At 43.6% G+C, this 12,333-nt stretch overlaps 1 protein-coding gene across 1 annotated transcript in view; it reads left to right on the forward strand.

Annotated features, from left to right (window-relative positions):
- LOC126272293 (uncharacterized) overlaps positions 1-12,333 on the forward strand; it is a 432,354-nt gene that overhangs the window by 299,555 nt on the left and 120,466 nt on the right. The window lies entirely within an intron of this gene.

A 12,333-nucleotide genomic window follows, 5' to 3' on the forward strand; every position in this document is an offset into this window, starting at 1 on the left:
TCGTGGACGAATACCTTGAAACAGAAGACATCAGGCAAATGGAGTGGCCTGCCTGTTCTCCAGACCTAAATATCATCGAGCACGTCTGGGATGTTCTCGGTCGACGTATCGCTGCATTTCTTCAAACCCCAAGGACACTTTAGGGGCTCCGACAGGCATTGGTGGGAGGCTGTACCGCAGCTGCTGCTCGACCACCTGATCCCTAGTATGCCAACCCGTTGTGCGGCCTGTGTACGTGTGCCTGGTGATCATATCCGACATAGATGTCGGGGTACATGCGCAGGAAACAGTGGCGTTTAGTAGCACATGTGTTTCGGGACGGTTTTCTCAACTTATCACCAATACAGTGGACTTGCAGATATGCGTTGTGTCTGTTGCCCATGTGCATATGCTATTGGCGCCAGATTTGTGTAGTGCCACGTTGTGTGGCGCCACATTCTGCAATGTCATTAATTTATGAGCACTAGTGTACATAACTGCATTCTGGATGGAGAACGGTGCTATTTATAGAAACATCGACCATTCTAGAATACACAAACATTATAAACGTAAGAATTCGAGAACTAGATACTTGCTGGTGATTGGATTATAACTGGCGACTCGCACGCGAGCCAGCTACTCCACTGCCGTCGGCACACGGACTGTACTCAACGTTGAGCTTGCCGAGTTCAACGTCTGCTGAACGCTCAGAAACGATGCGATTTGTACACACGATGCAGTGTCTCAACGTGGTATATGCGATCGCAGCGCGCTCCAACGGCCATTATCGGCTGTATCCAGTTAGCAAATCACGCTAGCTCTATTAAAACGCACATTTCCTTCGTTGTCCAGCTGCTAGTAATGTTATTGTGTCTGTAGTGCACCTAAGTAAAATCTCCCGTGAACATGTTAGCAGGCAAAAAGGACAGTATCATGTCCACTCAATAAGGATAGTGCCTTAAAAAGTTCCATTACAAACAGTGCGATACAAATTATACAACAGTCAATAGTTTTCACATTAGATAATGTGAATTGTTTTCATCTCCCACCAGCTGCTCCCCCTTTTTTCCTTTTCCTCTCCTCCCCCCTTTTCCCCCTCATCGGTCCGGGTCCTATCCCTCCCCTCCCATCTGCCGCCGTGTCACCTGTGTAGTGCTGTTATGAGTGAGTGTCCAGTGTTGTGCATCCCTTGTCAGTGTTGCGAACAGCCACCATACTGTAGCTAGTTGTGTTTTTTCATCTCGTGCGAACAGAAACCAGACTATTTTAATTGTGCCTGTCTACTTATTGTGTGACTTCATCCGCATCGTCACCGCAGTGTTTTTATATTTCAAATTCCACTACTTTCCGCCATTTTACAGTTTTTTTATAATGTCACCGTTTTATCGCCTTTTTTCTTGTTTGTTTATATTCTAATTATGCTTTTTAACTTTTCTGTAGGCTGTAGAGCAGCATATCACGCTGCTGCCAGTCCCCCTTCCCCTCTGGGAGCGGTGGGGGGGAATCGAAATGCAATAAAGGAAAAAGATCATTATTCTCACTTTTCAGTAATATCTTAAGATAATGATTCTTGATCGCTATTAATACTCAGTTGCAAATCTTCACAACATGTGCAATAGAAGACACAAAACAAGAAAGTGCAAAATTACTTACTGCAAGTTACTGTGTTTTAGATTAAGGCAATCGAACAAACTCATTCCTCCGACAGAGCTCATTTATATTTATGTTGAAAAATGTTCAAATGTGTGTGAAATCTTATGGGACTTACCTGCTAAGGCCATCAGTCCCTAAGCTTACACACTACTTATCATATATTATCCTAAGGACAAACACACACACACCCATGCCCGAGGGAGGACTCGAACCTCCGCCGGGACCATCCGCACTGCCCAGGATTGAGGCGCCCAGACCGCTCGGCTAATGCCGCGCGGCATTTATATTTATTACACATAGAATATTTCAGAGTATAGTTTTATTAAACTAATAAGGAAGCACCAGACTCTATTAGAAAATGCGAAGTCTACTAAAAAAAATGTTCGGATCTAGTCAGAAGCTAACCAGCAAACATTACCTGAAGTCTTAGAATTCTGCGACTCTACTCATTATGCTACGCCGACCATGAATGATTCGTGACCATACTTTGTATCCTACCATCTCCCGAAAGCTTTAATCGTAGATGTATTAGTAACTGCCATTTAATTATAACCAACTGCTCTATGAACAATTCGTTTTTGATGGATCCTCAGTGTGCCACTGTCTTCAAATGGCATAGTTTCAGAATAGACTAGTTGAAATAACTCTGTAACCACCAATATGACGTTTTATTGCAACAAATCGTACAATTAGCGATCGATTTTTGAGAGGTCCTCAGTTTCCTGGTGCTTCGGAACGGCATATAGGCCTATGCACGGATCACCCAGAACATTATGACCACCGACATACTATAGATGTAAACCCGTCCTGGCGTTAGCAGTGTCACCTGTCGAGGAATGACCACTAGTGAGGCACACGCGCACGTAATATCGGTGATCATTCTTTCCTTGTGGTGGATGGGGAATGCACGCGATCTCAGTTTGACCAGGTGCAGGTTTTGATGGCCTGGAGTAGTGGCGGCTCATGAGTATGCATTCTGCGTGTTCCCAAATTTTTAAATTCAGAAAAATTTGAGAGTCTCAAGTTAATAGCATCTGCTGTATAGGAGTTATGTTTATCAACAAGTTTAAACGGCTATGAGCGCTGCCAATAATAATAATGATACTACTACTACTACTAATAATAATAATAATAATAATAATAATAATTATAATTATTATTATTATAATTATTATTATGGACAGTTAGACAATTTAAGAACATTCTTTATAGAACGAGGAGAAACTAGCAAAATACACAAAGCAATCACTCATATAAATACATCGGCTACACCACTGCAATTTCATAACAACTTCTACAACCCTTTAGATCACATAACATCAACAGATACGAAGAAAGTAAATTGGAAAAAGAAAATACTCCATGGCAAGCACTCGTAGCATCTAACACAGCCACACATCGATCAAGACGCAGCCTACACATGGCTAAGAAAACAATATATACAGTGAGACAGAAGGATTCATGATTGCAATACAGGATCAAACAATAAACACCAGATATTACAGCATGCATTTTATTAAAGATCCCAATACCACATCAGATAAATGCAGACTTTGCAAACAACAAATAGAAACAATAGAAGTAATCACAAGCGGATGTACAATACTAGCAAATACAGAATATCCCAGAAGACATGACAATGTAGCAAAAATAATACATCAACAACTTGCCATACAACATAAACTAATAAAACAACACGTGACCACATACAAGTATGCACCACAAAATGTACTGGAGAATGATGAATACAAATTATACTTTAACAGAACCATTATAACAGATAAAACAACACCACATAACAAACCTGACATCGTACTCACCAATAAAAAGAAGAAATCAACACAACTAATCGAAATATCCATACCCAATACAACAAATATACAGAAGAAAACAGGAGAAAAAATTGAAAAATACATCCAACTGGCTGAGGAAGTCAAAGACATGTGGCATCAGGATAAAGTTGAGATCATACCAATTATACTATGAACTACAGGAGTCAGCCCACACAATATCCACCAGTACATCAACGCAATACAGCTACATCTAAATGTATATATACAACTACAGAAATCTGTAATTATTGATACGTGTTCAATTACCCGAAAGTTCCTAAATGCAATGTAACATATACTGTACAGTTAAAAGGAAGTCACGCTTGGTCAAGGTTTGCGTCACTTCCTATTTTTAACCAGACATAACGTCTGAGACAGGAAAGAGAAATAATAATAATAATAAGAAGAAGATGCATAACTTATCTGACAAAAGAAAGAATTTTTTGTGGAATTTTGTTGTTTCGTACATAACTAAGAACAGTTTAGGGCAATAACGAAATAATGTGTAGGCTCTCGCAACTCTCCATTTCGCATTTTTGTGTGAGTGGGTGTTTCTGTGCTTTTCCATTTTTTCGGATAAATGTACAATACTCCTAACAGATGTTTTAGTTCACGAATTCCCTTCCGAGCAAAAAATCAGATATTCTTACGCTGCACCCATACAACAACTTGTGTTAACTGTAGAATTCCTTGTTAAATGTTCGCTTGTAGTCACACTTATTTGATTTGGTCTCTCTCTCAATCACAAGATCTGTTCTCGGAGGTTCTAGTTCCTTCGCGGTTAACGTTTTCTGGTAATTTACTTTTCTGCGCCCAGAATGAAATTTTCATTCTGCAGCGGAGTGTGCGCTGGTATGAAACTTCCTGGCAGATTAAAGTTGCGTGCCGGACCGAGACTCGTTCTCGGGTCCCTTGCCTTTCGCTGGCAAGAACCCTACTGACTGAGCTTACTCATGCACGATTCGTCCCCACAGCTTCACTTTTCTGTTAGCATAGTTCATGTCTACACTGCACACGAAGGCCGATTTCCGCACAGTAAACAACCAGCTTCAAACACAAACGTTTAATTCACGTAGTTATTTTTACCAACACGGTTAGTTGACTAGAATACAAATGAAGCGCTGAGATCCATAAGGGCCTAAAGCACAGCGCCATCGATCCCAGATTTAAGTGAATATCACAGAAACCAATGATACAGGTTTTCGTGAATTTTCATATCTACAGTGTGGGCCTACAGCACAGATAAACCTGACTCACCGTAAGATCAACAGATTTCAGAAGCATGAATAAATGCTACAATCTCACAATCGACGGTGATGTCTTTTAGGTCCTTATGATTCTCAGCGCCTCAAATGGATTACCGCATAGTAAAATTCATTACTTAATATCCTATAACCCATTCAGAAACCCACAAAATAGGTTTACCGCCACTACAACTTTAACGGATACATGGCCGATCTAATTCTACTACAGTGTATAGTGAGTGAACTGGCGTATATGAGGTGTATACTGTCATCTAGCAGGTTTTACGCCGAGCGAACGGGAATAAAAGTGTGTCGCAGTGTAGTAACACCTGGTGGCACTGACGTAAACTGTTAGTTGAGATGCGAGGAATAGCTGCGCACGTCGTGAAGCGTACATATTGTTTATCAAATCCGTATGTATTTGGCGCGTAAGGCAATTACGTTACGCGAGTTGCGCATGCGCTGAAGCTCCTTAAAACGTGCACAACTGGAGGTGTGCTCGCTACCCTGTGACAAGTTTCACAAAATATAGAGGAGCTGTACTGCGATAGATTTAAGTGCCGTATCCTTCAGATTTAAGCATCTACACTCATGCTCATAAATTAAGGATAATTGCAGAATGTGGTGCCACACAACTAGACACCACACAAAACTGGCGCTAATACCATAGGCACATAGGGAACAAAACGTCACTCTTTCCTGTGCATGTATCCCGACATCAACATGAGATATGATCACTATGCACACGTACACAGGCCGCACAACAGGTTGGCATACTCTGGATCAGGTGGTCGAGTAGCTGCTGTGGTATAGCCCCCCTTCTTGCACCAGTGCCTGTCGGAGCTCCTGAAGTGGCGTAGGGGTTTGCAAACGTGCAGCGATACGTCGACCGAGAACATCCCAGACATGCGATGGAGTTTAGGTCTGGAGAACAGGCAGGCCACTCCATTAGCCTGATTTCTTCTCTTTAAAGGTACTCCTCCACGATGGCAGCTCAGTGGGGCCGTGCGTTATCATCCATCAGGAGGAAGGTGGGACCCTCTGTACCCCCGAAAAGGCGGACATGCTGATGCAAAATGACGTCCAGATACACCTGACCTGTTACAGTTCCTCTGTGAAAGACATGCAGGGGTGTACGTGAACCAATCATAATCCCACCCCACACCATCAAAGAACGATCTCCATACAGGCTCCTTTCAAGGACATTAAGTGGTTAGTATCTGGTTCCTGTTCACGCCAGATGAAACCCCGGCGAGAATCACTGTTCAGACTATACCTGGTCTCGTCCGTGAACATACCGTGGTACCTCTGTTCCAATGACCATGTATAGGCTTTACGGCTCTCCTGCACTGATGGTGAGATATCGGTTTTCTTATGGTGTTGTACACTGTGAACGACTCGTACTGTAGCCCCTAGACACGTTTCCTGTCTGCTAGAATCATTGCCATAATCTTGAGATCACACTTTGTGGCACACGGAGAACCCGTGCTACGACCTGCTGTGTTTGACTAGCTTCCAGTCGCCCTAGTATTCTACCCCTCATAACGTCATCAATATGTGTTTTTTGAGTCATTTTCAACACACATCCCCCATTAACACGTCTGAAAACGTCGGCAAACTTACTCGCTGCACCGTACTCTGACTTGCACCAACACACTTCTGCCTATGTGGACTGCTGCCAGCGCCACCGTGCGACGACCGGAGGTCAAATGCACCGCATGGTCATATTTCGAGGTGATTTAAACCCGCAAACCGGTCAACAGAGCGTTGTTTCAGCATACAGTATATCAGCAGTATCCTTAATTTATGAGCATGGGTGTATGTTACGCTTAACTGCATTCAAAGAAAAATAAGCAATAAAACCTTATGGTATCGAAATCTAGTGTGTCCGCGTGCTCTCGTGCTCTTACACAGCAGCCGCCACTCGCCTGGAAGCTTGGAAAGAGCATTTTGGAAACTGCACGACTTATTGGGTGTTCGAGGGATGCTGTAGTGAGCCGGCCGCGTTGGTCTCGCGGTTCTAGGCGCGCAGTCCGGAACCGTGCGGCTGATACGGTCGCGGGTTCGAATCCTGCCCCGGGCATGGATGTGTGTGATGTCCTTAGGTTAGTTAGGTTTAAGTAGTTCTAAGTTCTAGGGGACTGATGACCACAGCAGTTGAGTCCCATAGTGCTCAGAGCCATTTTGCTGTAGTGAGTGTCTTCATTACGTGGCAAAACCAAGGTCAAACCACTTCCAGACGTCGTGTTGTTGGGCCGCCACCCCTCATTACAAATGTTGGACGTCTTAGGCTGAGCAGATGGGACAGGTGGAGAACTGTTGCTGGACTAACATCAGACGTTAATGCTGGGCAGAGTGCAAATGTGTCTGATTACACAGCGCACCGAACACTCCTAACGATGCGTCTCCACAACCGACGACCCATACATATTTCAATTTTAACGCCACGGCATCGTAAAACAGAACTGAAATGTGCACGTGACTATTGGCACTAGACGTTGGCGCAGTGGCAGAGCGTCGCATGGCCCTATGACTGGTTCAAATGGCTCTGAACACTATGGGACTTAACTTCTGAGGACATCAGTCCCCTAGAACTTAAAACTACTTAAACCTAACTAGCCTAAGGACATCACACACATCCATGCCCGAGGCAGGATTCGAACCTGCGACCGTAGCGGTCGCGCGATTCCAGACTGTAGCGCCTAGAACCTCTCGGCCACTCCGCCCGGTGGCCTGATGAATCCCGATACCTTCTTCACCATGCTGATGGGACGGCGCGAATCCGTCGTCTTCTAGGGGAACAGTTTCTTGGAACCTGTACTGCGGGACAAAGTGGCGTTATACTCAGGGGAACATTCACGTGGGCACACATGGGTCCAATAGACCTCGGGCAAGTCACCATGACGACCATGGAGTATCGTACACTGGTTGCAGATCACCTACAATCCTTCATGAAGCCATGTTTCCCAAAAGCAATGGCATTTTTCAACAAGATAATACGCCATGTCATATGGCACAGTGGAGAGCTCAAATTCAAATGGTTCATATGGCTCTGAGCACTACAGGACTGAACATCTGAGATTATCAGTCCCCTAGAACTTAGAACTACTTAAACCTAACCAACCTAAGGACACACAAAGGATTTGAACCTGCGATCGTAGCGGTCGCGAGGTTCCAGACTGGACCGCCTAGAACCATTCGGCCACAGCGGCCAGCGTGGAGAGTTCCATTTGATGTGCTAGCCCCGAACACATCTGAGATGGGATTGATCGTGGTGTCAGAGCTCATCGCCCCTCTCCCCGGAATTCACGCGAATTATGTGACGTGTGTGCAGATGCAGCTCCATCTCTCTCCAACGACCTACCAAGGCTTCATTGCTTCCATGCCAAATACGTCACCGCTGTAATCCGTGCCAAATGTGAACATATCGGCTATGAGGCAGATGGTAATAATGTTCTGGCTGATCAGTGTACGTGCGTACTTTTATCTGAAAGCCAATGTGATGCCTCGCGACGCTGTACTGTGCTTTTAAATGGCATTCTTCCATATCATTTGTCAACGTTCATTCATACTGTCTGACAGGCTATATATTTCTCGTCACGTTAGGAAAGACTCCCCAAGATGCTTTTTCGACGCTGTAACCTCAGAAACTCGCTACCCTCAATGTTCTAAAGCACGGTCCGTACCGATTGATTAACCACTATATTCCGGTGGCAGAGCTAAAAAGTTGCTCTTGAGGTGAACATGGCTTACACTCAACATGGCATCTTTATGAAAAATGTATGTAATAACGATATTCGACGGGTGCAACTTTGGCTCTGCTAGACTTTTTTTTTCTTTTGTAGCCCTATTATGCCAAAACAGGAAGAAAACAAGAAATACAATGGAATTAAACGCAGTATCAGAAATTTGATCATAATATTTTTTTTTTGCCATTTGTTACTGACGACATATTTCCACATCACACACTGAAGACGCAAAGGAACAGGTACACCTGCCTAATATCGTGTAGGGCCCCCGCGAGTGCGCAGAAGTGTTCAAACTCAGAAGGGTGTTCCTGGAGCTACTATGTAGCCCTTTTGGACGTTTGGGGTGTCGCATTGTCCTGCTGGACTTGCACAAGTGCTTTGGAATGTACAGTGGACATGAATGGATGCAGGTTATCAGATAGGGTGCTTACGTAAGTGTTACCTGTCTGAGTCGTATCTAGGCATATCAGGCGACCCATATCACTCCAGCTGCAAACGCCCCACACAATTACAGAGTCTCCACCAGCTTGAACATTCTCCTGCTGACATGCAGTGTCCATGGATTCATGACATTGTCTCCACATCCGTAAACACTACAGTTTGAAACGATACTAATACGACCCGGCAACATGTTTCCAGTTATCAACAGTCCAATGTCGGTTTTGACAGGCCCAGGCGAGTCGTAAGGAAGTTATCAGGGGTATACGAGTGGTCCTTCGTCCCCGAAAGCCCATATCGATGACGTTTCGTTGAATGGTTCGCACGCTGACACTTGTTGATGGCTCGCCATTGGAATCTGCAGTAATTTGCGGAAGGGTTGCCCTTCTGGCACGATGAACGATTCTCTTCAGTCGTTGTTGGTCCCGTTCTTGCAGGATCTTTTTCCGGTCGCAGCGAGGTCGGAGATTTGATGTTTTATCGGATTCTTAATATTCACGGTAAATTCTTGAAATGGTCGTAGGAGAAAATCCCCACTACATCGCTACCTCGAAAATGCTTTGTCCCATCGCTCGTGTGCCGATTATAACACAACGTTCAAACCACTTAAATTTTGATAACCTGCCATTGTGGCAACAGTTGCCGCTCAAACAATTGCGCCGGACAGTCATATATAGACGTTGCCGAAAACAGCGCCATATTCTGCCTGTTTACATACCTCTGTATTTGAATAAGCATACCTACACCAATTTCTTTGGCGCTTCAGAGTATTTCGGTCCAGTAGTTATTTCAGGGTGGGTTGTTCAATGATCACTTTCATTACCATGGTAAACGCTTTCATTGTCTGACGTATCACTCGACTTGGATAATTTTGTGAACATATTTACACAGTTGCTATCACCAGCACAATCACAAAACAATGAACAGCTACCATTTCCCGCAGCGTTTAACACAGAGCCTCCTGGGAGCATTCACATCGGATCATCAGAAGAATATCTGCTGGAGATACAGATACATTGTATGACATTGTCACTGGATGTAGACCTTTGTACCATTCGTCACGACTCCATCCTAATATCAGAAGCTCGAACAGTGATGGTCGATGGTCCATTGCACACCGTAGATGTGCTCATTTAACGTGCTCATTGAAGGCTTTACACATTTGGGAAAGGCCGAGTGATACCGGTAGATTTCAGTTAGATTACCTCATGGTCAGACAAAGATTCCGAAATCAGATACTGGGTTATATGGCGTACCCAGGAGCGTACATAGACTCAGATCACAATGTAGTATTGATGAAGAGTACGCTGATTTTTAGAGATTAGTCAGGAAAAATCAATACACAAAGAAGTGGGATACGGAAGTACTAAGGAATGAAGAGATACGCTTGAAGTTATAGATACAGCAATCAGGAATAGCTCAGTAGTCAGTACAGTAGAAGAAGAATGGACATCTCTAAAAAGAGCAACCACAGAAGTTGAAAAGAAAACATACGTACAAAGAAGGTAACTGCGAAGAAACCATGGGTAACGGAAGAAACACTTCAGCTAATCGATGAAAGAAGGAAGTACAAAAATGATGAGGGAAATTCAGGAATACAGAAATACAAGTCACTGAGAAATGAAATAAATAGGAAGTGCAGAAAAGCTAAGACGAAATGGCTCCATGAAAAATGTGAAGAACTCGGAAAAAAAAGATCACCGGAATGACTGACTCAGCGTATTGGAAAGTCAAAACAACAAATTAAAAGCAAGGGTGGTAACAGTAAGAGTGCAACGGAAATTCCACTGTTAAATGCAGAGGAGAGAGCGGATAGGTGGAAAATGTATTTGGAGGCTTCTATGAAGGGGAAGATTTGTCTTTCGACAGAAGAAGGAACAGTAATAGATTTAGAAGAGACAGGGGATCCAGTGTTAGAATCAGAATTTAGGAGAGCTTTGGAGGACCTTGATCAAATAAGACAGAAGGGATAGATAACATTCCGTCAGAAACACTAAAATCATTGGCGGAAGTGACAACAAAACGACTATTCACGTTGGTGTGTAGAATGTATGACTCTGGCGACATAACATCTGACTTTCGGAAAACTATGATCCACACAATTCCGAAGTCTGCAAGAGCTGACAAGTGCTGAATTATCGCACAATCGGGTTAAAAGCTCATGCATCCAAGTTGCTGACAAGAATAACATACAGAAAAGAAAACTGAGGATGTGTTAGAGGACGATCAGTTTGGCTGTAGCAAAGATAAAGGCATCAGAGAGGCAATTCTGACGTCCCGGTTGGTAATGAGAGCAAGACTAAAGAAAAATCAAGACTCGTTTATAGGATCTGTCTACGTGGAGAAAAGAGTTCGGCATAGCAAAATGGTGCAAGATTGTCAAAATTCTGAGAAAACTAGGATTATGCTACTGGGAGAGACGGGTAATATACAATATGTACAAGAGTCAAGAGGGGATAATTAGAGTGGATGACGAAGTACGAAGTGCTCCGATTAAAAAAGATATGAGACAGAGATATAGTCTTCGCCCCTACTGATCAGTCTGTACATCGAACGGTAGCCATGCCATTCTAGGCGCTGTAATCCGGAACCGCGTGACTGTTACGGTCGCAGGTTCGAATCCTGCCTCGGGCATGGATGTGTGTGATGTTCTTAGGTTAGTTAGGTTTAAGTAGTTCTAAGTTCTAGGGGACGCATGACCTCAGATGTTAAGTCCCATTGTGCTCAGAGCCTGTACATCGAAGGAGTAATGATGGAAATAAAATAATGGTTCGGGAGTGGAATTATAATTCAGCGTAAAAGGATATCAATGATACAATTCTCTGATGACATTGCTATCCTGAGTGAAAGTGAAGAAAGATCACATGATCTGCTGAATGGAATGAAGTCTAATGAGTGCAGTATATGGATTGAAATCGAAGAAAGACGAAAGTAAGGAGAAGTAGCAGAAATGAGAACAGCGAGAAACGTAACATCAGGATTGATGGTCACGAAGTAGATGAAGCTAAGGAATTCTGTTTCCCAGGCAGCAAAGTAACCAATGACGAACAGAGCTATGATGAGATCAAAAGCATGCTAGCACTGCTAAAAAGGGCATTCCTGGCCAAGATAAGTCTACTAGTGCTTAATTTGAGGAAGACATTTCGGAAAAAGTACGTTTTGAGCACAGCATGAAACATGGACTGTGGGAAAACCGGAACAGAAGAGAACAGAAGCATTTGAGATGTGTTGCTATAGACGAATGTTGAAAATCAGTTGGACTGATAGAGTAAGGAATGAGGAGGTTATGCGCAGAATCAGAGAGAAAAGGAGTATGTGGGAAATTTTGTATCCCGCCTGGAAGGCGGCTCTTGGGTCTGGTCCTGTAAACTGAAGGGTAGGCCGAATGTAAGAAGTGAGTAGGAGCAGGAAAAGGTAAAACACGTTGGTACTGCGTGT

This window comes from Schistocerca gregaria, chromosome 5 (assembly GCF_023897955.1).
Source record: "Schistocerca gregaria isolate iqSchGreg1 chromosome 5, iqSchGreg1.2, whole genome shotgun sequence".
Classification (NCBI taxonomy): domain Eukaryota; kingdom Metazoa; phylum Arthropoda; class Insecta; order Orthoptera; family Acrididae; genus Schistocerca; species Schistocerca gregaria.